General features: G+C 39.1%; 1 protein-coding gene across 2 annotated transcripts in view; it reads right to left on the reverse strand.

The window, feature by feature from the left end:
* Positions 1-15,676, reverse strand: part of CTNNA3 (catenin alpha 3) — a gene marked incomplete at both ends in the record, with an annotated part of 1,359,521 nt that overhangs the window by 104,107 nt on the left and 1,239,738 nt on the right. The window lies entirely within an intron of this gene.

Below are 15,676 nucleotides of genomic sequence, written 5' to 3' on the forward strand. Positions count from 1 at the left end.
TTGCAGTTATATTGTCAAACACATTAGTTCTGGGTCTACTCCCAGCAATAAACATACACACACACACACACACACACACACACACACACACACACACACACTCACACACACACACACACACACACACTCATACACAAAGTTAAATACAAACACATAGACACATAAAATAGACACATAAGCACACTCATATACAACTACACATACACACAGGAAGCCTACATAGAAACATGCAAGTACACATGTTGGAAGAACCATGCCAAACTACATCTAATTAGGGTTAGCTATACTGCCAGCTTGCATGCCTCAACTCTAGGAGAGATACACGCCCCCCCTTTGGTTATGCTAATTGGCCCATACACAAGCCTGCTCCCATGCCTGGCTTTCCTCTGCTCAGTTGCCTTAGGTTATAGACTTCACCCTAGGGGCGACTCTTCCACCCAGCATCTAGGGAATGCTCTTGCATACATCCTCTGTCATTACCTGAATGTTTATTACTGGGACTGCAGGCAGTAGTGAGAGACTGCAGTTCAAGGTGGAGTAAAGCATTTCTGGTAACATGAATAATGGACTTGTATCTTTCTTTCAAACCCTTAGGCCTTTACCAGATTCGGAGTAGCTGTGGAAATGGAGGCCCCATGTTGGTCTCCACATACACACAAAGAAAGAGATACACATACATGCATAGATATATACATATCACATATATACACGTATAGATATCAACACACACTAGAATTTTAGATATTTACTAAGAGTATGTGAAAAAACTGTGTCTTGAAAAGGATAAAACATGCATGTTGAAGTTTCTCATTAGATTATAATATAGAACATATGATATCTATAATTATTTCCGGCTTCTAGGAAATGGATATCTATAGATAGGAAAGACATATCAGAAAGCTTTGTGAGTTTCTGAATATTAGGTTAAAAATAGTAAAAAATATTTGTCACTAGATTAATATTATATAATAACAAAAGCTTAGCTCACTTTAACAAAAAGAAATTAGGCTGGATTAATTTCAGCATTCAAGAGGCAGAGGCAGGCAGATCTCTGGTGATTTGAGGCCTGCCTGGAGGACATAACAAGACCATACATCTTAAGAGACCACATCTCTAAAAACAAGTGAAATAATGTTAAGTAGAAAAAAGCAAAAATCAAAGTACCAATATGTACTCTGCCATTTATTAACCATGGTGTCAAAGAAGCACTCGGATTGGGATTGGGATACCTTGGCTTTGTACTAGTGTAGCAAAGAAAATCAACAGGGTGGCTTTCTGATGTAAAGTTTCTTTTTGATTCCTTAGCATAAACCTGACATGTATTAAATGTGCAAAACTGGCATATATTTTTTATGCAGGGAAAATGTGTCAACATATATTAATACTTCTAGCATTTTATAGCTTATTTCATTTTCTTTGAAGAATGAGGCTAGAATTGAATTTTTTATTTTATTTTTAATTATATGTGTGATGTATGAGGGGGGGGAGAGTTTATGAGCACATGAATACAAGTGGCTGAAAGCACCAGAGGTGAATGTCCCAATGGAGCTGGGGTATCAGTTAGAAACCAAACTTGGGCTCTGCCCAGGAACAATGCCTACTCTTACTCACTGAACCATCTCTCCAGCCCAGAGGCTACATTTTTAATTAGTGATCTATACAGCTTCTCTTTCTTCCCAACTAAAGATAACTTTTTTCTTCTTCTCTTAGGAAATGTGTCCTATGCAGAGTTTATAAGCAGAGCAGCCTTTACTGCCCCTGGCATATGGCAAGGCACATAAATGAAGACACAGCTCACTACTTCTGGAATCAAAGTAATATGCGAGTGTGTTAAGTAAATTGTGAGCCATCAACCCGTTAAACGAGCTTAGAAATAGAAATGGGTTCTCGGCATCTTGAAGATTTGGTCATTCTTTTTCTCCACTCATAAAATGTTTATACATTCAAGCACTAATAACTGTACTTGAATGTTCAGCAGAGGCATCTTTGAACATCCTATATCTAAGAGACAATGAATGTATGTTTCTGGCTATGCTGGGTTTTAAAAATTATCATCATCATCATCTACATCATCATCATAATTATCATCATCATCATAATAATTATCATCATCATCATCTAGCTAACTTGACACAAGCTACAGTCACTTGGGAAGAGAAACTCCCAATTGAGAAAATGTCTCCATCACAATGGCTTGTAAGCAAATCTGTGAGGCATTTTCCAGATGAATGATTGATGTGGGAGGATCTAGTGCCCTGTGGGAGCTGCAGACCCTGAGCAGGTGGCCCTGATTTGCATAAGCAAACAGACTGATCAGTCCATAAAGAGCAAGCCAGTAATGCAGAACTCCTTCATGGTCTCTGCTTCAGGATCTGCCTCTCAGTTCTGGCCCTGCCTGAGTCTGTGCACTGACATTCCTCAGTGACAGGATGGAACCAACAAGTATAGGATGAAGTAAACCCTTTCCTTCCCAGGTAGCTTTTAGCTATCTGTTTTATCATAGCAACATTAACAATAAGATGCTGATAGCTAATAGGATCCGTAAAGCTAAAGTCTACAGCAGAATATTATGAGAATTCATTCACTGAGGATACAATAAAGTAAAATGCTAACGTGCTGATGTGGTCTAGGGCATTCTAAGTCCTATTCCTAGGAATAGCACTGATCTTCTGTATGAGCCCCAGGAAGTCTTTAATTCCCTTGCATAAATTTCCCCAGGATAGAAATGACATTAATGACAAGTCACACCCTCCTCTTGAGGGAGCCGATTGGATCCCATTGGAGCCCATTGGACAACACAGCAATGGAAGCCACCAATACAGAGAGGAAAGTCAGAGGTTGCATTCCACATGCTTTCAGCTCACATGGTATGATGGTTCACATATGCTTGGCCCAGGGAGTGGTACTATTAGAAGGTGTGGCTTTGTTGGAGGAAGTGTGTCACTCTGGGGGTGGGCTTGGAGACACTCCTAGCTGCCTGAGGATGCTCAGTCTGCTCCTGGCTTCCTTTGGATGAAGACATAGAACTCTCAGCTCCTCCTACACCATGACTGCCTGGATGCTGCCATGTTCTCACCCTGATGATAATGGACTGAACCTCTGAACCTGTAAGCCAGCCCCAGTTAAATGTTGTCATGTATAAGACTTGCCTTGGTCACAGCAATAAAACCCTAACTAAAACACATGGCAAGGTACCATCAAAGGGTTTTCAGCTCTCAAAATGGGACAGTCAGAAGTTGATCAAGAGTCTGTCAAACCAAAAGTTCCAGAGGATTCTAGTTTTACTTTGTACAGGACAGCAACAGTAAAGAAACATTAAATTGCAGTCTGAAACCTTCACTGAAGGGTTTAAGTGGATCTATGAATAATTTATTAAGTGCCATCAATCAATTTCAATCACTGGGAGAATTTGAAAGTAAAGCCCAAGAGAATACTAGATGTTGAGGATTCCAGATATAAAATGAATTATTTTGTACAAAGTATGGAAAGAAGCAAGAATGAGGCTTAAGACAAGTACACTTAAGAGGAAACTCTAACATACATGCCCAGGCATCTACATGTCTAGGCTCAGTATCTATAAAACAGCATGCTGATGTAATAGCTCTGTGATATTCCTGCTATATGACTGATATTGCATTATGTCTTTATTGATTTAGAAACTTAAAACCAAAGACAATGAAAATAGCAGTCAGTGACTCGTGCCAAACTCTCTCTGGGGGCCATTTATTAATTTGAGATTCTATCTTCATAAAGGTCCCAGGAGGATTATCTCAATTTACACATTGGGAAAATAAATATCTCCAGGAGACTCAACAGTTTGGTAAGGAGTCTTATGTAAGGCGATGTTTGAACCAGTAAAGTGTAGCCAGGAATTCCTACTCTATAGTCATGCCAGTGAACAAGAACAATATTATCCAAAATGCACCAAAACACCCACACTGTCTTTGGAGATTTTCTCTAGAATACAGGTATTTATCAGAATCAGTTTTCCCTCTCCAGTCCTCTTGAGTCTCCACCATTCAAGAAACATCTAGTCACAGAACAATGCAAACATAGTCAAACAAAACTGCAGTTTTGACTGCTGTTCCTCAGAATAAGTCTTTCACACGGTGAGAAAACTGATGAAAAGGATCTCTTGATTACCTCTATTCTGTTCTGCTCAGGACAAATCCTGTCCATGTCTGCCTGTCCCATTTTGCTGTATGTCCATCTTAGACCACATATTTCCATCTATATCTGAGCTACTTTCTGGTATTAGTTTCCTCTTTTAATTGAATGTTTAATTCAATTGTACAATTTGTTACGTAAACAAACAAGCAACGTCAACAAGAAGGAAAACCTCATCTGCCCAGTCTGGTCTGATAGCTGTCATGGTAGGAATAGCATGACATCATCATTCTTGTCCCTAGAACTGAGCCAGCAAGGCATGGGCCTCCAAAGGTATTGATGGTTGCTGTGGGCATAAGGATTATCTGTATTTTAATGTGCATATTTTCATGTTCCTCCTTCAAGAAATGTGTTTTCTGCCAAGGTTAGTGACCCCATGATAATGAGAGACAGTACAGGTCTGGGAGGCAAGAGGGTACCTAAGGTCTCAGCAAAATGGTAAATGCTGAGACCTTCAGAAGAGTCCTCAAGGCTGTGGAAAAGAACACTGAAAACATGACTTCAAAAATATATAATTTCTCAACTATATAATAGGAGGCATGTTATATAAGGATGCAATATGAATCGTATAAGGAGCTTCACAGATCGAAAGGAACAAAGGCAGCTACACTATGAGCCAGCTTGTCAAAAAGACACTGAGGAAGAAGATAAAAAGATTTAAGAAATGGTGATCCCAGGGCAAGATCTCACCCAGATGAGTTTTTCTGTATATGCTTACAGAGGCAAGCAGATTCCTGAATTCGTGTTCAGCCTGGGAGTGAGGGAGCTTAGGTTCAGCATGAGGCATGATCAGGTTCCATGCAGCTGATACCTAATTGTCAGCACTTGCACTCCCCTTCTCTAAGAATCAAACATGGATGACAATTTGACTTCAAGTCATTCTTTTCTCTGTGCCCAGACACCGTGTTCTAAGAGCCCCTATCCAAGCCGAGGTTGGTCCTTGGCTCACATCTATGTCTCTTTTCAATAGAAATAACTAAAGCTTTTCACTATTTATAATATCATAATAGTAATATTATAAAGTAATTCAGTAATATTATAAAACAGAAAAACATTTAAACCATGGATGCACTGCTGAAGCTATTTTTAATTATTTATTTTATGTTTTGCTGCTTTAATATAATTACAACTTTTCCTCTTCCATTTTTCCTTTGGATTCTTTCCATATATCACTCTGTGTTATTTTTCAAATTTATGCCTTTGTTTTAATACTAATTATTGTAGGATATATGTATGAAAGATATATTATATATTTATATATGTATAGTTATATAATATATAATATACATCACATATAAATTGTATGTAATTATATGAATTATATCATATAACTATATATAATTATATATATGAGATTATATAATTATATGAGATTATATAATTATAACTTTTTAATATAATTAATATATAAAATGTTAATCAATAATTGTTAAAATTTATTTATTAAGGATATATAAATATAGATACAAATACAGATATATAGATACACAGATACAGATATAGATATATCCTGCTCAGTATATATACTTTTTTATGCAGCATGCATGTAATATGAGATAACCAGTTGGTATGTTCTTCCCAGAGTGACTATTATATAATAATTTATATAATTACATATAATTTATATATAATGTATATTATATATTATTTAATTATATATATTTCTCTGGAATTATTTTTCTCAATTGAAAAAAAAAATCTATGTACCTATCACCAGAATCAAATAAAACATATCACTGATATAGTGTAAGACTTTACATAGCTGTATGGAATATGTCCTAGATTATAATTAGTACCTCTGAACCCAAATGGCTATGGATTTATAAGCCATGAACTGAGTTATTTGCTCTTGCATTCTCAGAACTCATGTCTGACCTGCAGTGTAAGTGATGCACATGTCTATGTTCTACTTTTTGATCTGCACAGAAGATAAGCCACTGTGTAAATAGGGCACTGTGTAAATAGAAGGGTTTTCCACTGTGTAAACTGTGTGGTAAGCCACTCAGCTGAATGGCATTCCACTCTCTTAATAGTCAGGTGCTTCACTGTGTAAACAGGATGGTGCTCCATGATATAAACTGGATGGTGCTCCACTGTGTAAACAGTACTGTGCTCCACTTTGTAAACAAGTGTGAGCTCCACTGCGGAAACATGACTGTCATCCACTGTATAAAGAAGACCATGACCCGCTGTGTAAACAGGACCGTGACCCACTATGTAAACAGGACTGTGACCCACTGTGTAAACAGAACTGTGACCCACTGTGTGAACAGAACTGTGACCCACTGTGTGAACAGACAACATATTTTGTGTTTCCCAAAATTTTGTTGAAGATATTCCATCTGTCTTTTCTGTATAGTGATTATCATTGGTTCCTTCTTTAGCTACATAACTGTGTGTAATCCTTTTGTGTCTATCAATGTGGAATCTGGCAATCACCAGGGAATTAGTAACCTTTGTCTCATTTATTCCGTCTATTTTCACACTTTGTACCCTCTAGCTAAGTAATGCTCTTTGTTGCATATAAGCATTGTGAGGCATACCCACTTATTACTTTTGTTATCCTTTAATCTTTATTAGACTGATCACCTCTCTAGGCCCTAATTCAAAGAGTACATAACACTTTCTTTAGTTTCTGGTCTATGTAGACTACCTTATCAATTCTTGATTTAGAAATTCATGGTGTTCTTTGTTTTAGTCTAATCATTTGGAAACACAAAAATACAACTTCATAGAGCAAAGTATTTAAAAACAGAGTCACCTTTAACAGTGGCAGCAGCCTGTTTTTATGGTTTCAGTTGTTTATATACTTACAGAATGTAAGTTAGGCTTAATTGGTGATACATAACATAAGTTTGGGGTTAAATTATAGGAATGTCCACAACCTAGCTTATTCCTGGCAGAGCAACCCCTAACTCTAGTGACTTGAGAGGCCAAAAAAGAAGGACCACAGGTCTAGCCAGCCCTAGGTTTTAGAGAATGTTCAAAGCTAGCCGAGCAAACTTAGTAAGACCCCGTTTTTAAATAAGAACAAATACAGATAAAATAGGGATGCTGAAGAAATATCTCAGTGGTAGTTCAACCCAAATATGTGAGACTCTGATTTCAATTTCCAATAGTGTAAAACAACAATCTAATACCTACAGAGGAATATGTTTATGCTATTATGGTATGGGCCTTGTGATTTCTTTGGGGATTATACTATACTCCAATGTCCACCCTATAAACCCATCAGGATTTAAAAAATGCTTCTCTGGTGCTTTTTATCCTGTCTACTTTGATATCTAGGCATCTTTAAACTCATTATTTCTGTAAAAATATTGATGAGTGATTTTACTTCCTCTTCAGGAAGATGAGACAAAAGCTGGAAGATGACGTAACAGTTGCTGTACTTGCCCTACAACCAGGATGACCCTAATTCAGACCCCGGCACCACTTGTCAAACCAGATGTTTCCAAAATGCCTATCATTTTGGCTCCAAAGTATTCTGTGCCCTATTGAGGCATCCTTGTATACACAGAAGTGTGCATACCTCCTAAAACAAATATACAAGTAAACAAATAGTAAACAAATGAATCATTTCAAAATGAAAGCTAAGAAAAATGGCATAGTGGGAAAAATGTAGGGAATTTCATATAGATCTTCACCCAACTGTAAATGCTCACCAGTGTGCGTCACACAGCAAGGGACTTACCCATGCTGACCTTCTGTATATTGAATGAAAATAAACTCATATATGAATTTTGTTTGGGTGAAAGGTATGTGTGCTAATAAAGACAATAGAGCTAGAGGTATGAAGGTCTTTTCTAAGTGCTGTTTCCCATTATTATATATAAAATATTTAACCAGCCTAAAATACTTAAAACATCCTTGGGACAAACGGGGTTCACTGTTCATTTGTTCTGGCTCACAGAGCCAAGGCACAGACCAGCGTAGAACTGATCAAGTGAGTCCCATAATCACTGAAATTGCAGAAATACTAAGTTCACATTCACTCTCCCCAAGGTACACTCTCATGTTTCACATATAGAAGCAATAAGTGACTGTGTTCTAGAGAAGGCAAATAGTCTTAAAATGTTACTGAATACTAGAATATGTGATTTCTAATTTCACAGATGAACAGTTATTCTCTTTTTCACCACATTTTTGTTTTCTTTAAGTATAAATCTTTTTAAGGACATTTACTTCCTAGAGACATCACATGACTTAAAAGTCTCCTATCAGTGAAATTCAGAATGAGAATTCTATTAGTCAAAGTATACAATATAAACAATAATGGTATGAAGTGTGGTAATATCCACATATTTCAACCATGGAAATTATCTCCTTAAAGATCAAGTGTAAATCCCCCTCTACTTAAAACAGTGGCTTCTCAAGTACTGGAGTATTGTTTGTTTACATACAAAAGTTGTATGTGAAATTTATACTTAGCTATACTTAGGTTTCAGGAATATATAAAACCTACAAAACACATTTAGACCACAAATGGGAAGACTGAACACAGAACGGATTGTAACCATGGGCTTTCTAACCATAACCAAGTTCTCCCAAATACTGACTGAACTATATATTAATAAATGCTCCAGCCGGAAAGGCGGCTCGTACAGGCTGAGCTACTGTGACCTGGAACAGATCTTAGGAACTTCTGTTCCCACCCGGAGAGGACTTCAGGACGCAGAGCAGAGCCTGGCCCAACCACCAGCCGGAAAGACGGCTTGTACAGGCTGAGCAACTGGTGAGTGGGAGACCTAGGCTGCGGGGGAGCAGAGGGATCTCTGCGGAGTGCACACAGAAAGGGCACCCCCTGCCCTGACCTGCCCTGTCCTCCCCGATCCAGTGACCGGGAACAGATCTTAGGAACTTCTGTTCCCACCCGGAGACGACTTCAGGACGCAGAGCAGAGCCTAGCCCAACCACCAGCCGGAAAGGCTGCTTGTACAGGCTGAGCAACTGTGACTGGGAACAGATCTTAGGAACTTCTGTTCCCACCCAGAGAGGACTTCAGGACACAGAGCAGAGCCTGGCCCAACCACCAGCCGGAAAGGCGGCTCATACAGGCTGAGCAACTGGTGAGTGGGAGACCTAGGCTGCGGGGGAGCAGAGGGATCTCTGCGGAGTGCACACAGAAAGGGCACCCCCTGCCCTGACCTGCCCTGTCCTCCCCGATCCAGTGACCGGGAACAGATCTTAGGAACTTCTGTTCCCACCCAGAGACGACTTCAGGACGCAGAGCAGAGCCTAGCCCAACCACCAGCCGGAAAGGCTGCTTGTACAGGCTGAGCAACTGTGACTGGGAACAGATCTTAGGAACTTCTGTTCCCACCCAGAGAGGACTTCAGGACACAGAGCAGAGCCTGGCCCAACCACCAGCCGGAAAGGCGGCTCATACAGGCTGAGCAACTGGTGAGTGGGAGACCTAGGCTGCGGGGGAGCAGAGGGATCTCTGCGGAGTGCACACAGAAAGGGCACCCCCTGCCCTGACCTGCCCTGTCCTCCCCGATCCAGTGACCGGGAACAGATCTTAGGAACTTCTGTTCCCACCCGGAGACGACTTCAGGACACAGAGCAGGGCCTGGCCCAACAGCCAGCCGGAAAGGTGGCTCGGAGAGGCTGAGCATCTGTGACCAGGAACAGATCTTAGGAACGTCTGTTCCCACCCGGGGGCGACTTCAGGACGCAGAGCAGAGCCTGTCCCAGCTGCCACCCGGAACCTGGGCTGCTGGGGAGTAGAGAGATCTCTGAGGAGTGCACATGGAAAGTGTACCAGGGACACAGACCAGATACAAGGGAAAGGCAAGAACATATCACTGACAACAAAATGGCAAGAGGAAAGAGAAAGAGTATATCCCAAGGAAACCAAGACAATCTAGCAACACCAGAACCCAGCTCTCCGATAGTAGCAAACATAGGAATTCCAAACACTCCAGAGAAAGAAGACACAGACCTGAAAACATGCCTCAAGACGCTGATAGAGTTACTTAAACAAGAAAGGGAGGAAAAGCAAAAAGATTCAGAAGCTTTTAAAGAAGAAACAAGAAAAACACTCAAAGAACTCAAAGAACGAGACGAAAACAGAACCAAAAAAATAAAGGAATGGAAGAGGGAAATTAAAACAGAAATTGACACAATAAAGAAAGCGCTAAAAGAGATAACCCTAGAGTCAGAACACCAAAAAAAGAAATCAGGAGTCACAGAAGCAAGCATTTCCAACAGATTACTAGAGATCGAGGAGAGAATCTCGGGGGCAGAAGACAACATTGCAAACATAGACAAAACAGCCAGAGAAGATGCAAAAAACAAAAAGCTCCTAACCCAAAATGTCCAGGAAATACAAGACACAATGAGAAGACCGAACCTAAGGATAATAGGAATAGAAGAGGGAGAAGAGTATCAACTAAGAGACACAGTAAATATCTTCAACAAAATCATAGAAGAAAACTTCCCTACCCTCAAGAATGAGATGACCACGAGCATAAAAGAAGCCTTCAGAACTCCAAATAGGTTGGACCAGAAAAGAAATACCTCCCGACACATAATAGTAAAAACATCAAGTGCCCAAAGTAAAGAAAGAATACTAAAAGCAGTAAGGGAAAAAGGTCAGGTAACATATAAAGGCAGACCAATCAGACTCACATCCGATTTCTCAACAGAGACTATGAAAGCTAGAAGAGCCTGGACAGACATCATGCACTCCTTAAGAGAGCACAAGTGCCAGCCCAAGCTGCTATACCCAGCAAAACTATCAATCACCATCAATGGAGAGACAAAGATATTTCAAGACAAATCAAAATTCACACAATATCTGACCACAAACCCAGCACTACAACGAATTATAGGTGGAAAACCTAATACAAGGAGGGAAAATACAGCCTAGTAAAAACAAGAAAACTCCTAAACAAGAAAACTAAAGAAAAAAACACAGACACAACTCAACCCAAAAAAGCAAAAATGGCAGGAAACAGAAACAATTATTCCTTGATATCTATTAACATAAATGGTCTCAACTCCCCAATAAAGAGACATAGACTATCAGACTGGATACATAAACAAAATCCAGCCTTTTGCTGCATACAGGAAACTCATCTCAGAGACAGAGACAGACACTATCTCAGAGTAACAGGGTGGGAAAAAAACTTGCAAGCAAACAGCTCCAAGAAGCAAGCTGGAGTGGCTATTCTAATATCAAATAAAGTAAATTTCCAACCAAAAGTTATCAAAAAAGATAAAGAAGGACACTTTTTACTCATTACCGGGGAAATCTGTCAGGAGGAACTCTCAATCCTTAACATATATGCTCCAAATAAAAAAATCACCCACATTCATAAAAGAAACTCTACTAAAGCTCAAAAAATACATTTCACCCCACACAATAATAGTGGGAGACTTTAACACCCCACTCTCACCAATGGACAGATCAGGGAAACAGAAACTGAACAAGGACACTGCAAAACTAGCAGAGACTTTGAACCAACTAGAATTAATAGATATATACAGAACATACTATCCTAAAGTAAAAGAATACACCTTCTTCTCACCACCCCATGGCACCTTCTCGAAAATTGACCACATAATTGGACACAGAACGAGCCTTCATCGATATAAGAAGATTGAAATACTCCCATGCATCCTCTCAGATCACCATGGTCTACGGCTGGTCTTTAACAACAACAAAGACAACAAAATGCCCACATACACATGGAAACTAAACAACACTCTGTTAAAGGATAGCAGGGTCAAAGAAGAAATAAAGAAAGAAATTAAGGATTTTCTAGAATTCAACGAAAACGAAAACACAACATACCCAAACCTATGGGATGCAATGAAAGCAGTATTGAGAGGAAAACTCATTGCCCTAAGTGCTTCCAAGAAGAAACTGGAGAGAGCTCACATCAGCAACCTGACAGCACAGCTAAAAGCACTAGAACAAAAGGAAGCAGATATACCCAAAAAGAGTAGACGGCAAGAAATAATCAAAATTAGGGCAGAAATAGACCAAATAAAACAAAAAAAACCATTGAAAAAATCAACAAAACAAAGAGTTGGTTCTTTGAGAAAATCAACAAGATTGATAAACCCCTAGCCAGACTAACTAAAGGGCAAAGAGAGAGTATCCAAATTAACAAAATCAGAAAGGAAAGTGGTGACATAACAACTGAAACTAAGGAAATTCAAGAAATCATCAGATCCTACTACAAAAACTTATACTCCACAAAATTGGAAAATCTGGAGGAAATGGACGAATTCCTAGACAGATACAAGGTCCCAAAGTTGAACCAGGACCAAGTAAACCATCTAAATAACCCTATAACACCTAAAGAAATAGAAGAAGTCATCAAAAGCCTCCCAACCAAAAAAAGCCCAGGTCCAGACGGGTTCAGTGCAGAATTTTATCAGACATTTATTGGGGATATAACACCAATATTCGCCAAGCTATTCCAAAAGATAGAATCAGATGGAATATTACCCAACTCATTTTTTGAGGCTACAATAACCCTCGTATTTAAGCCACACAAAGACCCTACAAGGAAAGAGACCTTCAGACCAATCTCACTTATGAACATTGATGCAAAAATACTCAACAAAATCCTTGCAAACCGAATTCAAGAACACATCAAAACCATCATTCATCATGACCAAGTAGGCTTCATCCCTGGGATGCAGGGATGGTTTAACATAAGGAAATCCATCAATGTAATCCACCATATAAACAAACTTAAAGACCAAAATCACATGGTCATCTCACTAGATGCTGAGAAAGCATTCGACAAAATCCAACACCCCTTCATGTTAAAAGTCCTGGAAAGAACAGGAATCCAAGGCCCATATTTAAACATAATAAAAGCAATATACAGCAAACCAACAGCCAACATCAAACTTAATGGCGAGAAACTTGAAGCAATCCCACTAAAATCAGGGACTCGACAAGGCTGCCCACTCTCTCCCTACCTATTCAACATAGTACTGGAAGTCCTGGCTGGAGCAATTAGACAGCAAAAGGAGATCAAGGGGATACAAATCAGAAAGGAAGAGATAAAAACATCACTCTTTGCCGATGACATGATAGTGTACTTGAGTGACCCCAAAAATTCCACCAGAGAACTCCTACAGCTGATAAACAAGTTCAGCAAAGTGGCCGGATACAAAATTAACTCAAACAAATCAGTAGCCTTCCTATACTCAAAGGACAAACATGTGGAGAAAGAAATTAGGGAAAAGGTACCCTTCACAATAGTTACAAAAACTATGAAATACCTTGGTGTGACTCTAACTAAGGAAGTAAAGGACCTGTATGACAAGAACTTCAAACCTCTAAAGAAAGAAATTGAGGAGGATCTCAGAAAATGGAAAGATCTCCCATGCTCATGGATTGGAAAGATCAACATCTTAAAAATGGCCATCCTACCAAAAGCAATCTACAGATTCAATGCAATCCCCATCAAAATTCCAACCCAGTTCTTCATGGAATTGGAAAGATCAATGTGCAATTTCATATGGAATAACAAAAGACCTAGAATAGCGAAATCCATCCTCAACAACAAAAAAACATCTGCGGGAATCACTATCCCTGACCTCAAGCTATATTACAAGGCAATTGTGCTGAAAACTGCATGGTACTGGTACAGAAATAGGCAAGTGGATCAATGGAATAGAATAGAAGATCCAGAAATGAGCCCTCATGTATATGGTCACCTGATTTTTGACAAAGGAGCAGTAAACATTCAATGGAAAAAGGACAGCCTATTCAACAAATGGTGCTGGTCCAACTGGCACTCAACATGCAAAAGAATGAAAATAGACCCGTTCTTATCTCCTTGTACAAAGCTCAAGTGTAAGTGGATTAAAGATCTCCACATTAAACCAGATACACTGGAACTATTAGATGAGAAAGTAGGGAAAACCTTAGAACACATAGGCACAGGAGAAAATTTCCTGAACAAAACACCAATGGCTCAAGCTCTAAGGTCAAAGATGAACAAATGGGACTTAATGAGATTGCAAAGTTTCTGTAAGGCTAAGGACATCGTCAAGAAAACAAAACGGCAACCAACAGAATGGGAAAAGATCTTTACCAACACCACATCAGATAGAGGCCTAATATCCAAGGTGTACAAGGAACTCAAAAAGCTAGACACCAGAGAATCAAATAACCCTATTAAAAAATGGGGTACAGAGCTAAACAAATCATTTTCAGTTGAGGAACACCGAATGGCCGAGAAACATCTGAGGAAGTGCTCGACATCCTTAGCCATCAGGGAAATGCAAATCAAAACAACCCTAAGATTCCACCTCACACCAGTCAGATTGGCCAAGATCCAAAACTCAGATGACAGCAGATGCTGGCGAGGCTGCGGAGAAATAGGAACACTTCTTCACTGTTGGTGGGGTTGCAAGCTAATACAACCACTCTGGAAATCTGTCTGGCGATACCTCAGAAAATTGGATATAGTACTACCTGAAGACCCAGCTATTCCACTTCTGGGCATATACCCCAGAGACACTTTAATACACAACAAAGATATATGCACCACAATGTTCATAGCGGCTCTATTTATAATAGCCAGAAGCTGGAAGGAACCCAGATGTCCTTCAGAAGACGAATGGATACAAAAATTGTGGTACATATACACAATGGAATACTACTCAGCCACCAGAAACAATGACTTAACCAAATTCTTAAGAAAATGGCTGCATCTAGAGAAGATCATCCTGAGTGAGATAACCCAGTCACAAAAGAACAGACATAATATGCAGTCACTGATAGTGGGATGCTAACCCCAGAGGCTTGCACTCCCCCAGAAACAACTCTCAGACTGTATGAAGTCCAAGAAATAAAGAAAACAAAAACTATACATATATTCACAAAACAAGAAGACTTTGACTATTTCCATGTTGCGTTTTGTTTTGCATGTACTTTACGCTTATTGCAACTAGTACGTTTTCAATGCATACTGTCAAGCCCTTGAAAAAAATCAAGTACTGACTAAAAAACATATTCACATGGTTTTATGTAAAATTTATTTTAATGTCTGAAAAAACAGTACTGACAAAAATGTATAATTTTAAGCAAAAAATGTTTAAAATCTTTAAAAAAAATAATAAGCTGTTAGTCTTTTGTGTAGATGGAAATATCTCAAGAAACACTTCTTGTTATGATTAATAATTTGAGTCTTATTTGTAACAGATAAGAGACCAATGTATTTTCCATGTATTTTCATGTTAAAAAAAAATAAATCTTGTTTTGAAGACAAAAAAAAAAAAAAAAAAAAAAAAAGAAGCCACAGTGACTCTTAGTACTGAGGCTAAAGGCAATAAATGCTTAGGCCAAACACTTGGGCCTGTTTTCTGACCAGATTACCCATTTGTTCTATTCTTGTTATCTCTCCTCAGAATTCATTTAACCATCATCCTCAAAGTTCTGGGGCAACACTGGACCATCTTTACACTCTCAGAAGAAATTGCCCAAGCATCTGATTCTAACCAGGAAATACTCTCTATGCATCAGAATTTC

Source organism: Micromys minutus (assembly GCF_963924665.1).
Source record: "Micromys minutus genome assembly, chromosome: 25".
Classification (NCBI taxonomy): domain Eukaryota; kingdom Metazoa; phylum Chordata; class Mammalia; order Rodentia; family Muridae; genus Micromys; species Micromys minutus.